Below are 20,308 nucleotides of genomic sequence, written 5' to 3'. Positions count from 1 at the left end.
CTTTGGACAATGGTTCCTACATTATTCCTATCGGGTACATTCGTTCCGATATTACATTTATTGGAATAAGTGCCATTTTGCGAATGGAATAAACATAAAAACCGCATTAAATCAATAATTGCTATAACAAAAATGGTAGTATCAATTGATAATGACCACTTTGACACCTATGATGTGCAAACCGTGCATAAAGATTACAGAATGGCGTCACATTAAAGGGGCCTTTTCACAGATTTTGGCATGTTTTGAAGTTTGTCATTAAATGCTTTATATTGATAAATGTAAACATTAAATTTTAAAAGCTCCAGTAAAAAATCAAAAATAAAATTTAAAAAAGGAAAACAAAAGTAGCCCGCAGCAGGACTCTAAGTAAAAACGCATTAGCCAACTGAGCTATCCTGCCAAGGATACATAAGATGCGTATTTTATACCTTATATCATCGTAGTTTCACAAATTTAAACGACATCACTAGAACTTTCCAAATTATTCAATCGCTTCGCGTTGCAACGCTTAATAATTTTTAGGTTTTTAAATCGTCAAAAGATGCATATAATGACTATATTAGACCATGGCAAATGTTCAGTAATACTGTTTCCTCACAAATATCATAACTAAACCGAAAATTTGCGAATCTGAAACAACTTTTCTCAATTTTGTCAATTTACCAAACCGTCAAAAGATCCCTTTAAAGTGAATTAAGGTTAGTAAACAATTGGCTAGGTCATTGTTTTCACATTTGACCCATTGATTGATATGACACTGAACAATTTCTTAATCGGTATTTCTATGATTATTAAAATACTGAACGATTTTTGTATGTGTTGAATTGTAATATATTGATAAAATGTTATATGTATATGTTACAATAACACAAAATAGACAAGAACAATTATACATTGAATACAAAATTCATGAAATGCAACATGCCGGCGAATTCAAATGTACAGACATTTTCGATTTCAAATTTAAATATCTGGCTTATTTCGCATTTTTCGACACAAGTTGGCAATTTTAATTGTCGGTTAATCATAGGTGTTAGCCTTTGATCGGCGTACACTACATTTTGCCGTGGAGTCAAAATAATGTAGGAGCGACTGTCCGGGTTGACAAAATAATTTAGGAGTGATTGTCCGGGTTGGCAAAATAATGTAGGAGCGACTGTCCGCCCTGTCAAAACATCGTAGGAGCGACTGTCCGCCCTGTCAAAACATCATAGGAGCGACTGTCCGCCCTGTCAAAACACCGTAGGAGCGACCGTCCGCCCTGTCAAATTTAGCGTAGGAGCGATTGTCTGTAGGAGCAATTGTCCGGATACCAGGTTTTTCTATAGCTATATATAGACATATAAGGAAAAATGCCCCACCCCCTGGTGCCCATGTTTTTGAACCAACCGGAACCATTTTTGAACTTGCCCAAGATATCATTTTGACAAATCTTCTGACCAAGTTTCATGATGACGGACAATAAACCGGAACAATTTTTTAACTTGTCCAAGATTTCATTTGGAAAAATGTTCTGACCAAATTTCATGAAGTTTGGACAATTAATGTGGCCTCAAGATTGTTTACAAGGCAAATGTTGACGCCACACAACACGCACTCCACGACTGCCAAAAGGCGATCAAAAAAGCTCACCATTAGCACATTGTGCTCAGGTGAGCTAAAGGGCAAAAAGATAATCACTAGAAATTTGTTCCCACAAAAAATGGTTCTGGGCAACTTCCTAACCATGAACATGTTCAGTAGTGTGTCCTGCTTCATTAACACATACTTTCATCCTTAAATATGTTTTGCCATGCTTTGATCTGAATGTAAAAAAGCGAATGTCCAGGTCTCTAGCGTGCGTATTGACAATAAATTGCTTTGGATCACTTCGTTCAGTATGTAACACTCAATCCTGATAGGCACAGTGATCTCAACTTGACAGTCTCCAACGTCAGCTGAGTCTGGTTCTGTTGTTGACGATGACTAACCACACTGAGTTGCTTTGTCTTCATACAATGCAGTGTTGAGAGAAGTATCATCCTCAGTTCTCAGTTATGGATTCATCCTCATTGAGCAGGAAACCATCCTCAAGCGCTGTTGGGGATGATTCATCATGTCGAGATGGCTTGTGCTTCTTCTGCACCCCATAACTCAGTCACTCCCTCCTGGGCATGGCCAAACTGAAATTACAAATGAGCATATCAGATGAACACCAAATAATATGAAATGTATTATATGCTATTCTAAATTTAGATAAAACAAGAGATGTGTTCATCAGAAACACAATGCCCCCTACTGCGCCGCAATTTGACCTTTGACCTTGAAGAATGACCTTGACCTTGAACTTCCACCACTCAAAATGTGCGGATTCATGAGATACACATGCATGCCAAATATCAAGTTGCTATCTTCAATATTGCAAAAGTTATGGCCAACGTTAATTTTTTTTTCGGACGGACGGACAGACTGACATACTGACAGTTCAACTGCTATATGCCACCCTACCGGGGGCATAAAATATAAAGGCCTCATGGAATTTATAAAGAAGGCACATAAGCATGCAATTTATAATGTTTCATATGTGAATTCTTTTTCTTTCTATCAGCATTTTAACCATTTTAACCCAACAACATTCAGGCTGTTTAGTTGACTTGTTACTGCATAATGTAATAATGGCAATTTCTCCATAAGATATAACAGACTACTGCAGTTGACGGCCAGTTACCTTTAAAATAGGATTTATGTGTGTTACATGAATATTGTAACTTAAAAACTCTTCCATTATACAAAATTCCTTTTCTTGTAATAGAATGAGCTTCATTTTTATAAATTCATTGTCATATTTCAGCAAATGAACACAGAAAGACAATAAACAACCAATCCACCATTTACACCACACAATAACTGGTAATAAGACAAAATGCTGTCTTATTTCCAGGTATTGTGTGGTATTTAATATTACCTGAGCTAAGACACCTTATTAAATTATCTTCCTGTATTATAAATTGATCAACAAGCACCTGTTTTAAATTAAATTCTTAGATTTAATATTCCTTGATCAATGGATTAAAATTAAATTATTAATTAAATTCTTATCTTAATTATTAAATGACTCTTGTTTCAAAACTAAATTTATAAATTAAATCATATATTAAATGATCAATTTAATAAAACTTTCCTTTACTTATAAAACTGAAGCACTTTTTTAATTAAGCACATTCTTCGATGATTTTAACTACACAAAATAAACAAACCATTATTTATACTAATTTACACAAAGTAAGATTGTGAATGAGAATGAAGTCAAATTATAAATGTTTAAATTATTATAAAAAGTTGATTTAATTGGGGAGGGCTAATCTCTTATCTGGCACCATACTGTGTCTGCCATTATAACTTTGATATACATCAAATGATATACATCACCATTCGGTGGACGGACGGACTGACCGACATGTACAAAAAATCTACCCCCTCTTCTTTGAAGGGGGCATAAATATGGGAAACCATAAAACTATTGAAATCAGAAATTTGCTTATATATAAATGCATAATATATTATAGATTGATTATTAAATGAGGCATGTATTGATACGTCTTGCTAATTACAGCATTTAAACTTAGAGCAGATAATATAAAGATTTTTTAGAGAGTAAATTTTCCCCCCACAACTAAAATTTTGTACATAACATCTAACTGTATTTTTTTCTTTATCAATTGTGGATTTTAAAAATTCACTTAACTTTGTTAAAACAGAAAGAGCTTTCTCTTACATCATACATTCTCACAAGTCGTATATTTGTACAAAATGCATAAACATATTTTTGGTGTTATTTTGATGCATGTGTATTGTGTATTTATTATTATGGTAGTTTGATGTTTAGCTGTATATGCTTATGTCGCAAATAAACTCGCTGTTCTGTTCTGTTAATTTTATAATATTGGGATTTATTGTGCTCGAATCAAAGTCAGGGGAAGTCTACACTGTGTATTAGCAACCTGCTGTGTTGATCACTATCTTATTAGCTCAATACACAGGCACCTGGCTACTGTACTGGAAAAATTGGATTTACTGCCAAAATAACTGATTTCATTTATTGCTAAATTGTTGTGTACCTTAAAAAAACTTCAATAAATAGTAAACGCTCTACCATTGTCTTATATTTATACCGTTTGAAAAAGTTAATGACAATTATTGCAAGCGTCCGTTTTATTTACCATTATTATTTTAAATATGCGTTCAATGGCAAATAATACAGGTAAAATCATTATTTGATGTGGATATCAGTACAGTTAATAAATGTTAATAAATGTCTATATATTCTAAGCATAGCATACGCAATTGTATAATTCCGAACTAATATTATTTACTTAAATATGATCTAGCTAGAATCAACATCAACATGGATCAACATCACCGTTGTACTTTTTATTTAGTTTTCAGTAATCTGTCCTTGAAATAGAGGTAGCCTTATTAAAGACAGCGCTAAGTGTGAAAGTGGAGATTAAGAAATAAGATCTATTGCATCGCACTGGCCGTATAGCATGTAGTCTTAAATAAGACACATTTAAGACATGGATAAAATACAAATATGACACATATGAATCTTTCATTTCTTCAAAAAATAAGCACGTAGTCACATATAAATAAGACACATTTAAAACACAGAAACAATATGAATAAGACACATTTGAATCTTTCATTTCTTAAAAAAAGCATGTGAATCTTTAGAATACAATATAAAATAACATGTATTACTGACACATTATTCTCAAACAACATGTTTAATTAAAAAAATGTATCCGTACAATACTCAATATACTTTTACAATGAATTTAACAAGTTTTCTTTAATGACCGATTCATCAAAGAAACACAAATTCCCAACCATTAACAACATGTTCAATTAAAAAAAAAAATGTTTCCGTACAATACTCAATATCCTTAAAAAAATATTGCTCAAAAATCTGTTTTACTATATAACGTCTGGCATTTTTACCTATGGCATTTTTACCTGTGGCATTTTTACCAATTTACCTCTGGCATTTTTAACGCTGGCATTTTTACCTCTGGCATTTTTACCTATGGCATTTTTACCGCACACCATATAAATGGGTATCAAAAAGTAAATTTCAGTAGCGGGAAAGATATAATAGCAAATTCAATAAGTATACTGTATTGATATGACAGAAATTAAAATTCAAGTATGAAATGTGTCCACTTTATCAAATTCTAGTATTTAAATGGGTCCAGTTTATAAAACTTCTTGTATTGAAATGGGACCACATTCTCAATGTTGTCGTATACAAATGGGTATGCTTTAAAAAAAAATCTTGTATCACAGCAATTGCTAGGGATGGGGGGGCTACATCTTGTTCGGATTACAATAATTTTAATGTTTAAGTGGTCATTATTTTATGTTATTTTCTATTGATGCAAAGAAATACTTAAATTACTTCCCAAAATGTATAATATATTATAACATTATTATTTTTGTGCAAGCATTCCCCACACATTTGGCAACGTCAATATGGTGAAATAATCAAAAATAATATTTTCATGATATTGTTGAAAACACAATCAGAATCTTTTATTGACATACCATATATATATATCGCTCAAATCAGCCAATGAAATAAATGAAGTGTCTTTATTTGTGTCTAGCCGCAGGAAATTTTATTGGACAGTCTGTCTTACAAAGGTCAGGTAAGGTGAAAAGCTGGCTTAGACAGCTTCCACGAGAAAGTACAATTGAAACATATACATGTAACTGTTAAGCATGTGCTAATTATAGCAAAAAACAAAACCTGCATATTTAATTGGCTCTGGAGATAATCTGTCTACTGGGGTCGGTGATGTCCCCCAATAGCTTATCTTATCAGTTAATTTATAAACTGCAGTGTGATAGCTCTTATAATGAGGTGAAGCAAAATGTCTATGTCACAAAAGAATGTTACTTTCAGTTGCAACTGGGCAGACATGTGGTCAATTACACGAAAAAAAATCAATGAAATTAATGATTTTAACTTATTTTTTAACATGATTAATGTTTTTTTTCATTGATATATTATTAATTGGTAATCTCAACCAAAGTGATCAAATTGATTACAGATGTATTAATTCATCCATTTAATAATATTTGGGCTTCTAGACCCTTTATCAACCACTGTTCATCTATAAAAAAAAATCCTATTCTTATTACGGGTGTCACGATACGCTCCCCTTCATTACTATACGTATCGCGGTACAGTGTGTACAATACAATATGTACCGGGATACGTATTGTCAGATGGAAACAACATACAAACCATTTTAAACCATTTTTTCAATTTTATTTAAAGACCTCTACATACATTCATTTCTTTAATTTGTAAAAAATGTAATTTTATTTTAAATTCATGATTACAAAATTTGTCATTTAAAAATGTGATATGAGATGATATTGGGAGAATTTCCGTTAACATTGATCCAATTACTGTGCCACATATTTTATTGATTGCGCCAATGGAATCTTTCTTGCCGCGTATTGTTACAACATCCAAACATTAAAAGTTTACTTGGCGCGTTGGCGCATATGAAAAATGCTGTACCGTACCATACGCACTCGAAGGCGTATCATGCACTGTACTGAGAGGAGACTATTACCATATACCGTCCCACACAGTACCGTGACACCCTTAATTCTTATCCTATTAACTTGCACAAAAAAGAAAGATGCATAGTACTGCACGATTATTGCATTTGATGTTCATGGGCATTTGAAAAGTGCGGTCACTCATTCAACTTCTATCAGAAAGGAAAGAAAATGCCAGAGTCTCTCCACTGGTGCAGAAGTTGCATGAATTGCTTTTTCAAAATGTAACTTGTATACATGGGTTAACATGGTTCACTAAAATTCTCATGAAATCAATTATTTGACTGATTACTTAACTGTTCCCACACCTAATTAAGCTCCAACACTTATTTTTTGCATAAATGCAGATCATCAATGCAATAGACTGTATTCGGAACTCCACTAATCGTTAGGTACAATAAACTTTTTACCATTATGACCCTAGTGTCACATGAATATTCTGGTACCGTACTTGCTTAGTTTGAACAAGACTATTTCCAAGCAATATAAGTCCAATACCGATGAAACTCCACCATTTTCAGCAATATTTCTAGTCTATTTGTTGCCATACCAATCAGAATTATTGACATTGGAACACAATGAATTGACATGCATAATCTCCATGTTGCCTTCTATCCATGTTTCAAGTTTCATGAAAAAATATGTAGAACTTTTAAAATTATCGCAGGATCCACTATTTTCAGCAATATTTCTAATCTATTTGTTGCCATAGAAACCAGAATTCTTGACGTAGGAACAAAATGAAATGACGTGCATAATCTCCATATTGCCATCTATCCATATTTTCAAGTTTCATGAAAAAATATGAAGAACTTTTAAAGTTATCACAGGATCCAGAAAAGTGTGACTGACAGACAGAGCAAAAACCATAAGTCCCCTCCATTTTCACCTGTAGGGGGAATAACAATACGCATTCCCGTGGATCTAGGTCAATTTTATTTGTAACTCATGTAAATTAGCCGAAAAACCAGTTGTAGGCAAGTTCCAAATAAGAACTATTGTTCAGACTTAATCCCTTGAAATACCCCTTGGACCGAGAGCTATCAGAGATCTACACCACTTGAGTAATTAACTACATGATAAGTTGGCAAGTATCTGATGTTGTTAATGTGTCATTTGTCTTCATGAGTTGAAATTGAATCTGCTTTTTGGTCAAAAGTAATCATAATCATAAAATAATAATGAGTAATGACCTCTTGTAGTGGTAATCTATAAAATTATTATTTAAGTAAAACAAAAGCTATAATTAATGATCAATCCATGATTAATGAAAAAAGTAATCAATTAATAATCATGATGATAACAGATTAACAATTATGATTACCCCATGTCTGCTACTGGCAACTTATTGAAAATATAACCCCATTTCTCAGGTAAAAAGTTTTATCAACTCATCAAATAATTATGAAATGGTATTTGTACTAAATACTTCAGGTAAAAATGAAAGTTAGATTTAAAATTTGAGATTTGCACAACAGTAGATAGCAGCTTGTGCTTCAGTGATTGAGACACAAAGAAACTATTATCAAGCATGTGCAATACCCTTCATGTTTTGAAGCATATTTAATTTGCATGAAATGTACAACTCTTTTATCTTGAAATAATTAATGAGAAAATCAGAGCTTCCCTTGACATACTTTTTTGTATCTTCATCACACCCTAGAGTGAATTAAAAAGAGACAAAACAAAAACACAATTTCTGATAGAATATTGGAAATAGTGTCACAAAGCATTTGGAGATTCTCAGAATGTTCAAAAGAAATTGTAAATACATTTTAAATGTTTATTTATGGATTATGATGAACAATTTAATGATCAATATAAAAAGTGCTTATGAAATGCTGGGAACAAATTAAAATGAATGTTGCCCGATTGAAATCCCATTGTGTTTTTTCCAGAGACTATTTATCATCTTTGATGTGAGGTGTGAGCATTTAGAAGCCCTTAAATCAATTGAAAGTCTGTCACATTGAATCTTAAATTATGAGTCTGAATATTGAAATGTGTAAAAGGTCCCTTTTTTGGGCTGGACTTAATGACTGCCAACTTATGACATTGAACAACAAGTTTTACTGTAAAGTGTCAAATGAGCAGTACAACAATTGGCCCAGTGACACCCCATTTGCACAAATATTTGTTTGGTACTTTTTCAATCATTTTTGACCCAAGCATTATTACACCTTAGTAAACTCCTAACAACAAGTATCGTTGAAAACGATGGATGCTCCCCGATGATGCGCTTTGTCAATCTATGTTAATAACCACCTAAAATCTATTATTAGCCTCGGTGACCTTGACCCCAAATTACATCAAACGTCATCAAAAGGTAGGTCTATATATGTAAGGTACCTACATGCCAAATATGTAAGAGATCAGTAAAATATTGAAGGCGCTATGAAAAACTGTAACAAAAGTGTGACGGAAAAATATATAATTAGCCTCGGTGACCTTGACATTTACCCCAGTGACCTAAAAACTCATCAAAAGGTAGAGGTCCATGCAAGGTACCTACATGCCAAATATGAAAGAGATCGGTAAAGTAGTTAAGGCGGATGGCCCTATGAGAAACTGTAACAAAAGCGTGACGGAAAATCTATTATTAGCCTCGGTGACCTTGACCTTGAACCCAGTGGCCTCAAACCTCATCAAAAGGTAAAGGTCCATGCAAGGTACCTACATGCCAAATATGAAAGAGATCAGTAAAGTAGTGAAGGCCCTATAAGAAACTGTAACAAAAGCGTGACAGAAAATCTATTATTAGGCCTCTGTGACCTTGACCTTGAACCCAGTGACCTCAAACCACATCAAAAGGTAGAGGTCCATGCAAGGTACCTTAGACATGCCAAATATGAAAGAGATCCGTAAAGTAGTGAAGGCCCTATGAGAAACTGTAACAAAAGCGTGACAGAAAATCTATTATTAGCCTCGGTGACCTTGACCTTGAACCCAGTGACCTCAAACCTCATCAAAAGGTAGAGGTCCATGCAAGGTACCTACATGCCAAATATGAAAGAGATCGGTAAAGTGTTGAAGGCGCTATGAGAAACCGTAACAAAAGTGTGACGGAAAGAAGTAAGGAAGGAAGGAAGGACAAACTGGCCACTATATGCTCCGCCAAAATTTTATTTCGGGCAGCATAAAAATATAACACTTGTTTAACCCTTTCCCACACAAAAGCAAAGTGGAAGTGGCTATGTGCAAACAGTATAACTTCAGAACAGCCTGTGAATAAAACGCAGACTGTTCAGGTTTTATGCTGTTTGCTGCTCATCAGTATCTAAGGGTTGGAAATGAAGCCTTTAAAACTTGGATCTAGTAAGAAAGGTCTTGAATTAAATATAACTTTCTAAGTGACTACAAATGCGTCAAAATACTACTTAGTATCTAAGGGGTAAAGGGATAAACAAAAAGTAAGGATTTGTAGTAAAAAACTAAGAAGATTGCCAGTAATATTACAAACAAATAAAACTATGTATTTAAAACTGATAATATTGTCTTTGTGAAATTAATCTGCAGATTCAATAGCCCATTGTTCTCAATAATTAAATCAAATACAACTGATAGATTTACCATGCCAACACATTGTTTAAAACAATTATTATAATACTTGTTTTCCTCAATAAAAAAACAACTTATTTCGTATTCATTTAAAATTAATAAAAAACCCTCAAATCTCAAGATTGTTTGACCTGGAGATAATAAGATATTTGTGTGGAGTGTGTCCTTCAGCTTATCAGTTACTGTGTTACTGATTGTACCGGTAATCTAATAAACCGTGGGTGACTGTGCTCTCTAGGGGTCTAAGGTGACAAAATAAGATAAGACTGGATGCATGTATTTAAGAGGGCATAAGGCACTATTTGGATTTTTTATATTAATAAATGACATTAAATAAAAATGGAAACTAACAAACTAACAGCTCATAGATTATGGGCATTCAATAGTGGTGATATTATATTGTTAGTAAAAAACAACTGCATTAATTTATCAAAAAGAAACTTAACACATAAAATTGTCTATTTGGTATCTGAAAAATCTTTTCTTGCTGAAATTGTGATGTACACACCATCAATGCATTTGGTTACGTAATATCCCATATTTCTACGAATTCACTGATGGTATTGACACAACTTACATGTAACTGTAACAATAATAAATATTAATAATAATTATACTGCGAAAAAGTTTCCACCGTAGATTTTCATTTTCAAGTAATTGATCGCCTGATAATAAAGGCCAATTTGGTGCAGTCACACCAGCAACCAGTATTCGATTTCCATTCTGGGCATTTTAAAAGTGGATAACATTCATTAACCCTTTCAGTGCGGGAACCGAATTTTAAAGGCCTATGCAAAACGTGGTGTCTCATCAGGATCCAAACTGTTTGCTATTCTGATAGTATTCTTTGAAAAAAATCAAAGAAAATGCTAATTTTAGAAATTCAGCAGACGACATTTTAGCAGACGACAAATTTCCCAGCATGCAAAGGGTTAAGGGGGAAGGGGATATATTTTTGCCCAAATTTCAAGTTCCGAAAGGCAGCAAACAGTCAAATCCATTTCATCAAAACAGAAAGTGACACAAGAACTCCTATTTGTGTCAGTGTCATAACATAGCGCTAAGGCAACATGCATTGAAAATAAAACCAAAGACAAGGCCAGCTTCTTCACTTGTGAAACTATTGCCCTTGATCTTCCCCCCGGAAGCGAGACAATTCACCCCGAGGAGACAATTCACCCCCTAGACAATTCACCCCTGCTCCCTAGACAATTTTTTTGGATCTTTTGCTGTTTGTTTAGAATTTAGTAATTACAAATATCTGTTTTCTAAGGATAGTTATTTGTATTCTTTTTTATTTTTATGAAGTTCTAATAAAAGCATATTAAGATGTTCTCAGAATTTCTTTCTTTTTTTCATAAAATTACTTGCAATTGAAACATAACTGTGCTTTTTATCTATTGATGTTTGTTTTTGTTATTAACAATATTTTATTATAACACTGTATTATGTGAATTGGGAATAAGACATCAAACTGGGAATGGACATCATTTTGGTGATTTTCTCAAACAAAACTATTCATTTCATGATCTACATATATTTTTGTAATACATTATCTATAATTTAAGCTTAATAAGAAATTTTCCATGACTTTTTCATTAACAGTGATTGAATTTGTTTCATTTAAAGTGTATTTTGAAACCGTGTCCATGCGCGGCATGGACACAGTTTCATTTCATGAGGATTTTTTGTTTAAATTAATAAAAAATCAAGTTTTGAAGTAAAATCAATTTAAATGATGCTATTATACATGCAAGTATATGTTTTAATTATAATTTGTAAAACTAGATAAATGCAACATATAAAACTGCATATTATGCACTTTTGATAAAACACAATTTAATCCCAAATTGATGTCTTATTCCCAATTCACATAATACGGTGTTTTATTAACAATATCTTATTATTGTTTTTATGTCATTAAATAATTTATTATGTGTTTATGTTTTATTTAAGATTGATTTTATTCATTAAAACAGTTTATATTTGTAAAAAGTGTATGAATAAATAATAATGGTATTGGATACATTATTTGGAAATAATCTAATCGTTTTATTTGATAAGTTATGCAAGATTTCGAAATTTTTATAAAATTACTATATTTATTTTTAAATGGGAAATATAATAATAAAATATTTGTCACATAATCAGTCAACAAAGTAACAACACCTAAAAAACAACCTTTTTCACACCCATAAAGGTATCAATAAACAGATAATCTGTCAGGCATTTAGAGCTGATGAGGGTACTGATTATCTAATGGTAGATAAGGCTATTACTGATTGGGGTTGCTTAGAGATAAGGCTGTAGTATGGAATGAGTTAACATACTGTATGATTTAAGTGGACTTGAATTGAGTACAATTTTTGTAAAAAGTACATTACATTTCAAAACATTTTTAAGAGGAGCATACTAGTGGTATTATAGTAGATTTAATAAATCATGAGGTATTCGTGTATAAGTAGCATTTTAAAAAATTATAACATAAAATGGTGTGAATTTGATACTGGCTTTGAAATGAATACTGATAATTGCAGACTAAAATATGTTTCAATACACAACATTACAAAACACAACTTCTATCACTAATCCTTCAATGAGAGAAAATCCAACAACTTAATGGATAATAAGAATAAAAATAATAATTTTTTTAATGAAACACTTTTGTTTATAGGCAGTTAAATAAAAATAATAATCAAAATATCAGGTGAACAACAATGGAATTTTTTAATACAATACCAGGTCTTAGAATTGCCCAGCCCAACATAATTATTTGTCAATGTGTGTAACTGAAGTCTTTGTTTATCTGTGTTGACACTTTGATAAAGCCTTGTCAGGTGTGTGAATGCTTATCATGTACCATCATGTAACTCTAATGGAACTCAAAACTCCCCATTTTTCTCATGTAACTGCGGCGTGCGTCAGGGAGAAAATTTATCGCCCATCCTCTTTTCCCTTTTCCTAAATGACCTTGGGAATTACTAAGAATCTAAAGGCCACCATGGTATAGAACTTACAAATCCAGAAAACAATATTGCTACTTTTCTCAAAATAATTGTACTATTATATGCAGACGACACAGTCTTAATTGCTGAAAATGCCCAAACACTACAAAACTGTCTGAATGACTTTGCTGATTACTGTAAAACATGGAAGTTAAATATAAATAAGGATAAAACAAAAGTAATTATTTTCGGATCAAGGCAAAATAGAAACTTCTCTTTAAAAATAGACAACACGTCTCTAGAAATTGTTAACTCATACAAATATCTAGGTGTTTTTTTAGCAAAATCTGGTAGCTTCCTAACTGCAAAGAAACATCTTGCACAACAAGCAAGGAAAGCAATGCACCTACTCTATTCAAGAATAAATAACCTTAATTTACCAATATATCTGATATTAAAACTTTTTGATAACACTATCCTGCCAATATTAACATATTCAGCAGAGGTTTGGGGCTATGAAAGCATTGATTTACTAGAGAAAATACACAATGAATTTCTGAGAAAAATTTTCAATCTAAGAAAAAGCTCCCCACTTTATATGATATACGCAGAATTCGGAAGATACCCCATAGATCTCACTATAAAATGCAGAATGATTGCATACTGGAATAGATTAATAACTGGGAAACCGGATAAATTAGCATATCTCATATATAAATACATGTCAAACCTTCCTAACTTTGAATCTAAATGGATAAATTATGTAAAAAATATCTTCACACAAACTGGCAGAAATTACATATGGCTAAATCAAGATCAAATCCAAAATAAAAATATAAAGTACACTATAAAGGGCATATTACTTAATCAATACCAGCAAACCTGGCATACCTCACTTCAAAACTCAACAAAAGGCTTAAACTATTCAATATTTAAGGATAAGATTGAATTAGAGAAATATTTAATCACACTAACTAAATATGAATCATCTTTATTTATTAAACTTAGAACTGGTAATCACTTTTTCCCAAATGAGACAGGTAGATGGACCAATCAAGACATAAATGAGAGAACATGCCCTCATTGTACATGCAGAGATGTGGCGGATGAATTTCACTACATGCTTATATGTCCCTTTTTTAATGAACATAGAAGGAAGTTTATAAAAAATACTACTACTGTAGAACAAATACGCTAAAATTTAAAGAATTGTTGACAACAAGGTCCTTAAAGGATTAAAAAAAATTATGTAAATTCATAAAAGTATTATTTCAAACATTAACCCGCTGATAAGTTTAACTTGGTGTATATGTTAAATTATGTTTGTTATCTTTTATGTATTTCAACAATTAAACCTCCTAAGACTAATTCATATCCACAAAAAATATTACTTTAAACGCTAACACGTTGATAAATTTATTTATATAGAGAACAAAATCATGTCTAATGCAGTACTTTTTGCATTTCGTCTCAATCAATCAATTAATATTTTATAAGATGAATTAATCATCTTACATATTGGTATTACTACATCATAGTTCATGTTGAATACCTAACTTCATTCACTACGCATGTTTAAAATATTTTTACGCATGTTTTTTCAATCTGGCAACAAATATCAATGTCACAAATTTGAAATTACTGATTTACTCATAAATGTTGTTAGCAAATTGTGATTTATATTTTAAACACACCAATTAATCCCACTAGCCAAATTATATGCAATGTACATGTATGTTTGTATCTCAAGCTTATTGTTAACCTTGCTGGAATATGTTTTTTAATCAATGACACTTGACACTTATTACTTATTGCAGCACTTCTACTCATCCCCCCTCTCCATCACCCATCCATGCCTTTCACCATTGATTTCATGTGCCATGTGTAAACTTACACAACTTCACAAATACATGTACAGTAAAGTACTTTTTGTCATGCAATCTCACTACTGCAGGTCAAATCGACACAATTTAGTACATGATTATATAAAGCTACTTGCTGAAACAATAACATAAAGTCCTTTACTTACGAATCACATGGTCACTGACACAGGACAAACATGGGCATGGTTAATCTGGCCTGACACAACATCGGTCAATGTCACGTGAATGGGTCACTTCACATTTGATCATTACTTAATTTAAACACACCAATTAATCCCAAGTAGAATTACATTAACAGACAATTTCGGTCTACAAAATGTAAATCTATACGTCACTTTTGAAAGTTTAGTTAATATGCGATCTATAAATGAAACACTCTCCACGATTATTCTACAGAGGAAACAGTGAAAACACAAACAATACGCACATTTCTGACCTAATTCCAGGGTTAACACACAGATCAGCGAAGCGCTGCAGACAAAAATAAATTAACCAATCAAATTCACCAGGTTTTAAATAGAACCAAATGGAAAAACCATAACTATAGTCTGCATCAGTAATCCATGTAAACAAACAGGTTATTCAGGCCAAAGGAATAAAAAATGTTTATTTCTCAGGACAACATCATCATTCCCCCACTCAATTCAAATGTATGTCTCATATCTTTTTTCATCTCCACTTCTCTTTCTCTTTTCTATTTTCTATGTAAAGTTTAACACCATGTCACAATTGTTAATAACTCTTTGTAAAAGATGCATTGTCACTGTCAGGGCTCGAAATTAACACTCGCACACTCGCAAAATGCGAGTAAAAAATACTGAATGCGAGTCAAGTTTTAAGCCACTAGTATATTTTTGCAAGTAAATAGTGAAAAGAAATGAGTAGGTATAATGCTGCTCGACACATGATCACTAAATCTTAGGTCAATTTATAGAACGCCCAAGAACCCTTATGCGTAAGCGCGCACCTTGTATGTAGACTGGTATATACAGACACGCGGATGGTATTGGTACAAAGGAAGTGAAACAGTCGACTATTCACACATGTTCATTGAAGCGAAAAATAACTTGTCACTTTATTCCCACAGACGGAAATAACACAAAATATACATAATACAAAAGATAAAGCAAAGTTAACCGTTTAGTTAGAAAAAACAGATTTTAAATCCTTCTATGAAAACAGTGAATTAGTGGAAAAAATAACTTAAAATAAGACTAAAACTTGTTATAGATGAAGATGGTCAATCAACCTAATGTGGGCCCTTGTGGTACAAGGAACTGATATCTTTGTATGGTTGCAAAAATAAAATGTGTATACATGTTAAGTACTTTTATTTTGTTTAAATAGAACTAAACTAAAAACAAAGGGTTTTTTATGTTTCCATCAAAATTTGCGAGAATGTTTTTGATTTTGCGAGTTGGTATTAAAGCTGCTCGCAATTTTTTGCAAGTAGAAAAAAAAGTTAAATTCGAGCCCTGACTGTATACTCATGTGTCACTATATTTGTGATTTGAGCTTAATAAAGGTTATGTTGTTGTTGTTGTTGCTTGATTGTAATACCCATTAATAGCACGCTTCCAACCAGATTAAATTTCCTTTCTTTAATTAAGGTTTTCTTATCAATTAAACCATAATATTTTATTAAATTAATTATCCCATCTAACATGAATAAATAAGTAATTGTCATAATGTAAAATTCTAAGAATTAAATGAAACTAATTAATCAACTTCAATATTTGACAAAGTTCTCAAATAATAAAATAGCAGTTAACCTAATAATATTATTTCAGTCTTCACGATAGTTCATTTTATCCACTAGCCATTCGGGCTACTGGAATGGTAAAGACAAGAAGCCCAGCAGCAAAATTACTAGCCCAAAGTAAATTTGTTAAAATATACACCCTGATAAAGGGTTTCATCTTTCAATAGCAGTTAATCTATTAAAAGTAAAATTGTATCCAGGGTATGTTAACTGTAAAGCCTATTGCAAAAACAATTGCAACACAATATAACAAGTCAATGTAATTATGTCCTTTATTAATTATAAGTATTTAACATGTGATAAACAACTTCTTCGTTCATCTAATCATCACTGCAATCCTGGAGATCCTCTTAGTCAGAAACCATATCATGTAAAACAAGCAACCTGATAGTTATTTTCCAGAAGTTTACTTGACAAGTGAAGGCATAGATGGCATACTTTTATCATACATGTTGACTTTTTTCTTATGCTGTGTTTTTAAGCGTAGCTTATTAAACTCTGTCTTACAGAAGTAGCTTCTCCTTCATCACTGATTTTTTACCACTTTTCTTGAAATTCACGTTTCCGTGATTTTTCATAGTCATTTGTTGACTTACGATCAGAAGTGGGCAGTTTCTTGCCAGGCTTCACTCCAGCTAGGGACTTTCAACTTTGGAAATAAACACACAAACAAGGTTACAAAGTAAAACGATGTTTATTCGGGAAATGCAAGCCGCGTACGTCGATAAGTTTACTTCAGCAGAAAAACACATCAGCATGACGTGTGCCACTAGTAAATAACCAGTCTAAATTGTTCACCACGTGGCCTGTGTTATGACTCAAAAAGGACCGTTGAATGTATGGACCAATCGGAACGCGTTTAAATCTCGTATTTTAGGCGAAGCTGAACGAAGTTCTGTCGGAAATCTTCGCGAAGTACTCACAAAATAATGACTTTTATCACACTTAAAAATGAAACAATAATGATACACGGAATTTCTACTGGCCCGACGGGCGTACAATATGGCAATTTTAATAGGCCCGAGCTATAATTTACACGCCCAGGCCAACGGGCGTGCGCTTATTTCGCAGACTGTTATTTAAATCCAATGCACAAATATTATAAATACAAAATACTTAATTTGTTTCAATTTTATATGTTGTAACACAGTTTATAGGAAAATAACATTGGTTGGATTGCATTTGACAAAAAACACTATTTCATCTTTCATTTACATACTACATTTATTATCTTCACATCAAAATTGTGCTACAAAGTCAAAATTATAACCCCAAACATCTGTTCACAACTTATTTTTAAATATGACAAAAGCAAATGACAATGCAATATCATATAAAAAATATGGCAGTGAATTGTCTTGGGGGTGTTTTGTCCAAGGAAATCAAATTCTGGAGTGAATTGTCCAGGGGATGAATTGTCTTGGGGGTGAATTGTCTGACACCCTTTCCCCCACCCACCTACTTTTTAATGAAAAATTGAGAAATTTTACCCATTTCATGGCATGCAAAGTACATTCAAACAGAATGCAATTCTAGTTTTGGCTACATTACTCATTAATTTCAACCATGTGCTGTGCTTATTTACCTACAAGTCTTTAGATTTTTCACAATTTACCTTTAAAGTTCTGTTCTGTTTCTGCAGCGTGAAATATTGATCTTCGCAAAAACCTCCTTTTTGGAGATCCAAAATATCCTTGCAAGGGAGCTGTCGCTAGTTTCAATGTTGTTTTTTTTACAATATTTTGAGACATTCTTTCTTAAACCTAACACAAGAAATACCTTTTATAAATTCCTAATCGATTTTTAAAGACCATAGGTTACCCATACCCTAAAGATATGTAATTTTTCCCCCTTTCACTGATATGTGCTCGGTACGACTAAAGAGCGTATATGTCTATGTAGTGTATCGCAACCGTTGTTTATTTTTGGTGTTTTCACTTCATATACACTTATATTTGTTAATGCAGCATCAACATACTACAACAATATCCCGGAAAGAGAAAAATAATGCATTTGAATATCAACCGTAGTTTCGTTTTGACAACTGACGACATACAAGATTCGATTTACGAAGTGAATCTACTGTAAATCTAGTTTTAGTGCAGATTCGTTCATACGACACAAATACACTATTTTGTTTTACGGATCATTTCGGATTAGAGGACTGGGTGAGTCATGTAAAATATCGATTATAATATATACTTTTTATAAACAACTGGCAGCAAGATGAGTTGCAGATAATTCGTCAGTAACCACATTTAAACTAACTCTTTTGACCTGTTAATTATGTTCAGCTCAATTCAACAGTGAAACATGCCCATAATATCACTTTAATTGTTAATTTGGAATTGTAATAATAAACCATATGTCACCTAATCAGTCAAGAAAGTAACAATACCTGAAAACACCATATCCTATTTCCCACCCCTAAAATTACAATAAACAGCTAATCTGTCAGTCATTCAGAGCTGATGAGGGTACTGATAATCGAGGGGTAGATAAGGCTATTACTGATAGGGGTTGCCTAGAAATAAGGCTGTAGTATGGAATACTTAAATAAATATTGTAATTTGTCATGCTTTACAATTTAATATTTAATTAATTAATGTAGAACTGTAACTCATGTTCAAATTTTAATAATGCTGGGCAATTTTATTAAATTATTAATTAAATACACATTTGATTCTGTAAAATTGTATTATGACTGATTATTATTGTAAAATTAATAATCTTTGCGTACAAAAATGTTTCAATACATGTAGGTATGATAATCATATATACTCGGTTTATATGATACTAAGCTATACGTATTTGTACTCACGTTAACATTATTGTTATACGTTTTTTACTTATAATTGTGTGCGCAATAAGTTTTCCATAGGTAACGGGATCTTCATTAATAGTTTTATGACAAATATTAAATTCTTAATAATTCATAGTTCTATCAGTCTTTATGTCCTATTCATTAAATTACAATATTAGTGTACATATTGTAAATCTTTGATAATGTGTGTAAATATTGAAATAAATATTAAAATAAAAGTATATAGATGTATGTCTACTTGTGTACATATTGTACAGCTTTGATACTGTATGTAAATATTGAAATAAATATTAAAATAGAAGTATATAGATGAATGTCTACTTGTGTACATGATAAAGCTTTGACAATGTGTGTTTCAAATATTTTAATAAAAATAATAGTTTAAAAAATATATTTTAAAAAAGTACTTTTACTGTCTGTTATAATGTGCCGATAATGTAACCTGGTGTAAACACAATTTGTTAAAAAAAATGTGTTATTTTGTGAAAATATTGCAATAAAAAGTATTGAACTAAACTCTGAAAGTATTTCTCATTTGTGTTTATGCATAAATAACTCATTCAGAACCCATCAACACATCAATAGTTTCACTACCGTGCGAGTTGAATTTTAGGTACGAGTTGACTTCCGTGCGAGTTGACCAAACAACGTGCGAGTTGACTACCGTGCGAGTTGACTAAGGTACGAGTTGACTGTAAACCTTGTATTGTGGAGTCGT

General features: G+C 32.2%; 1 long non-coding RNA gene across 2 annotated transcripts; it reads right to left on the bottom strand.

The window, feature by feature from the left end:
• Positions 1-1,395: 1,395 nt before the first annotated feature.
• LOC127866527 (uncharacterized) lies at positions 1,396-18,819 on the bottom strand. 2 transcript variants are annotated; one of them, XR_008043025.1, is made up of 2 exons: positions 18,382-18,819; positions 1,396-2,165 (listed from the first exon to the last, which is right to left on the bottom strand). It is a non-coding gene; the product is annotated as an uncharacterized LOC127866527 (long non-coding RNA). The 2 variants fall into 2 exon arrangements; XR_008043026.1 differs by lacking the exon at positions 18,382-18,819 and adding an exon at positions 15,151-15,448.
• Between the last annotated feature and the right edge of the window lie 1,489 nt (positions 18,820-20,308).

This window comes from Dreissena polymorpha, chromosome 2, assembly GCF_020536995.1.
Source record: "Dreissena polymorpha isolate Duluth1 chromosome 2, UMN_Dpol_1.0, whole genome shotgun sequence".
Classification (NCBI taxonomy): Eukaryota; Metazoa; Mollusca; class Bivalvia; order Myida; family Dreissenidae; genus Dreissena; species Dreissena polymorpha.
This window is presented reverse-complemented; position numbering and strand designations above follow the sequence as displayed.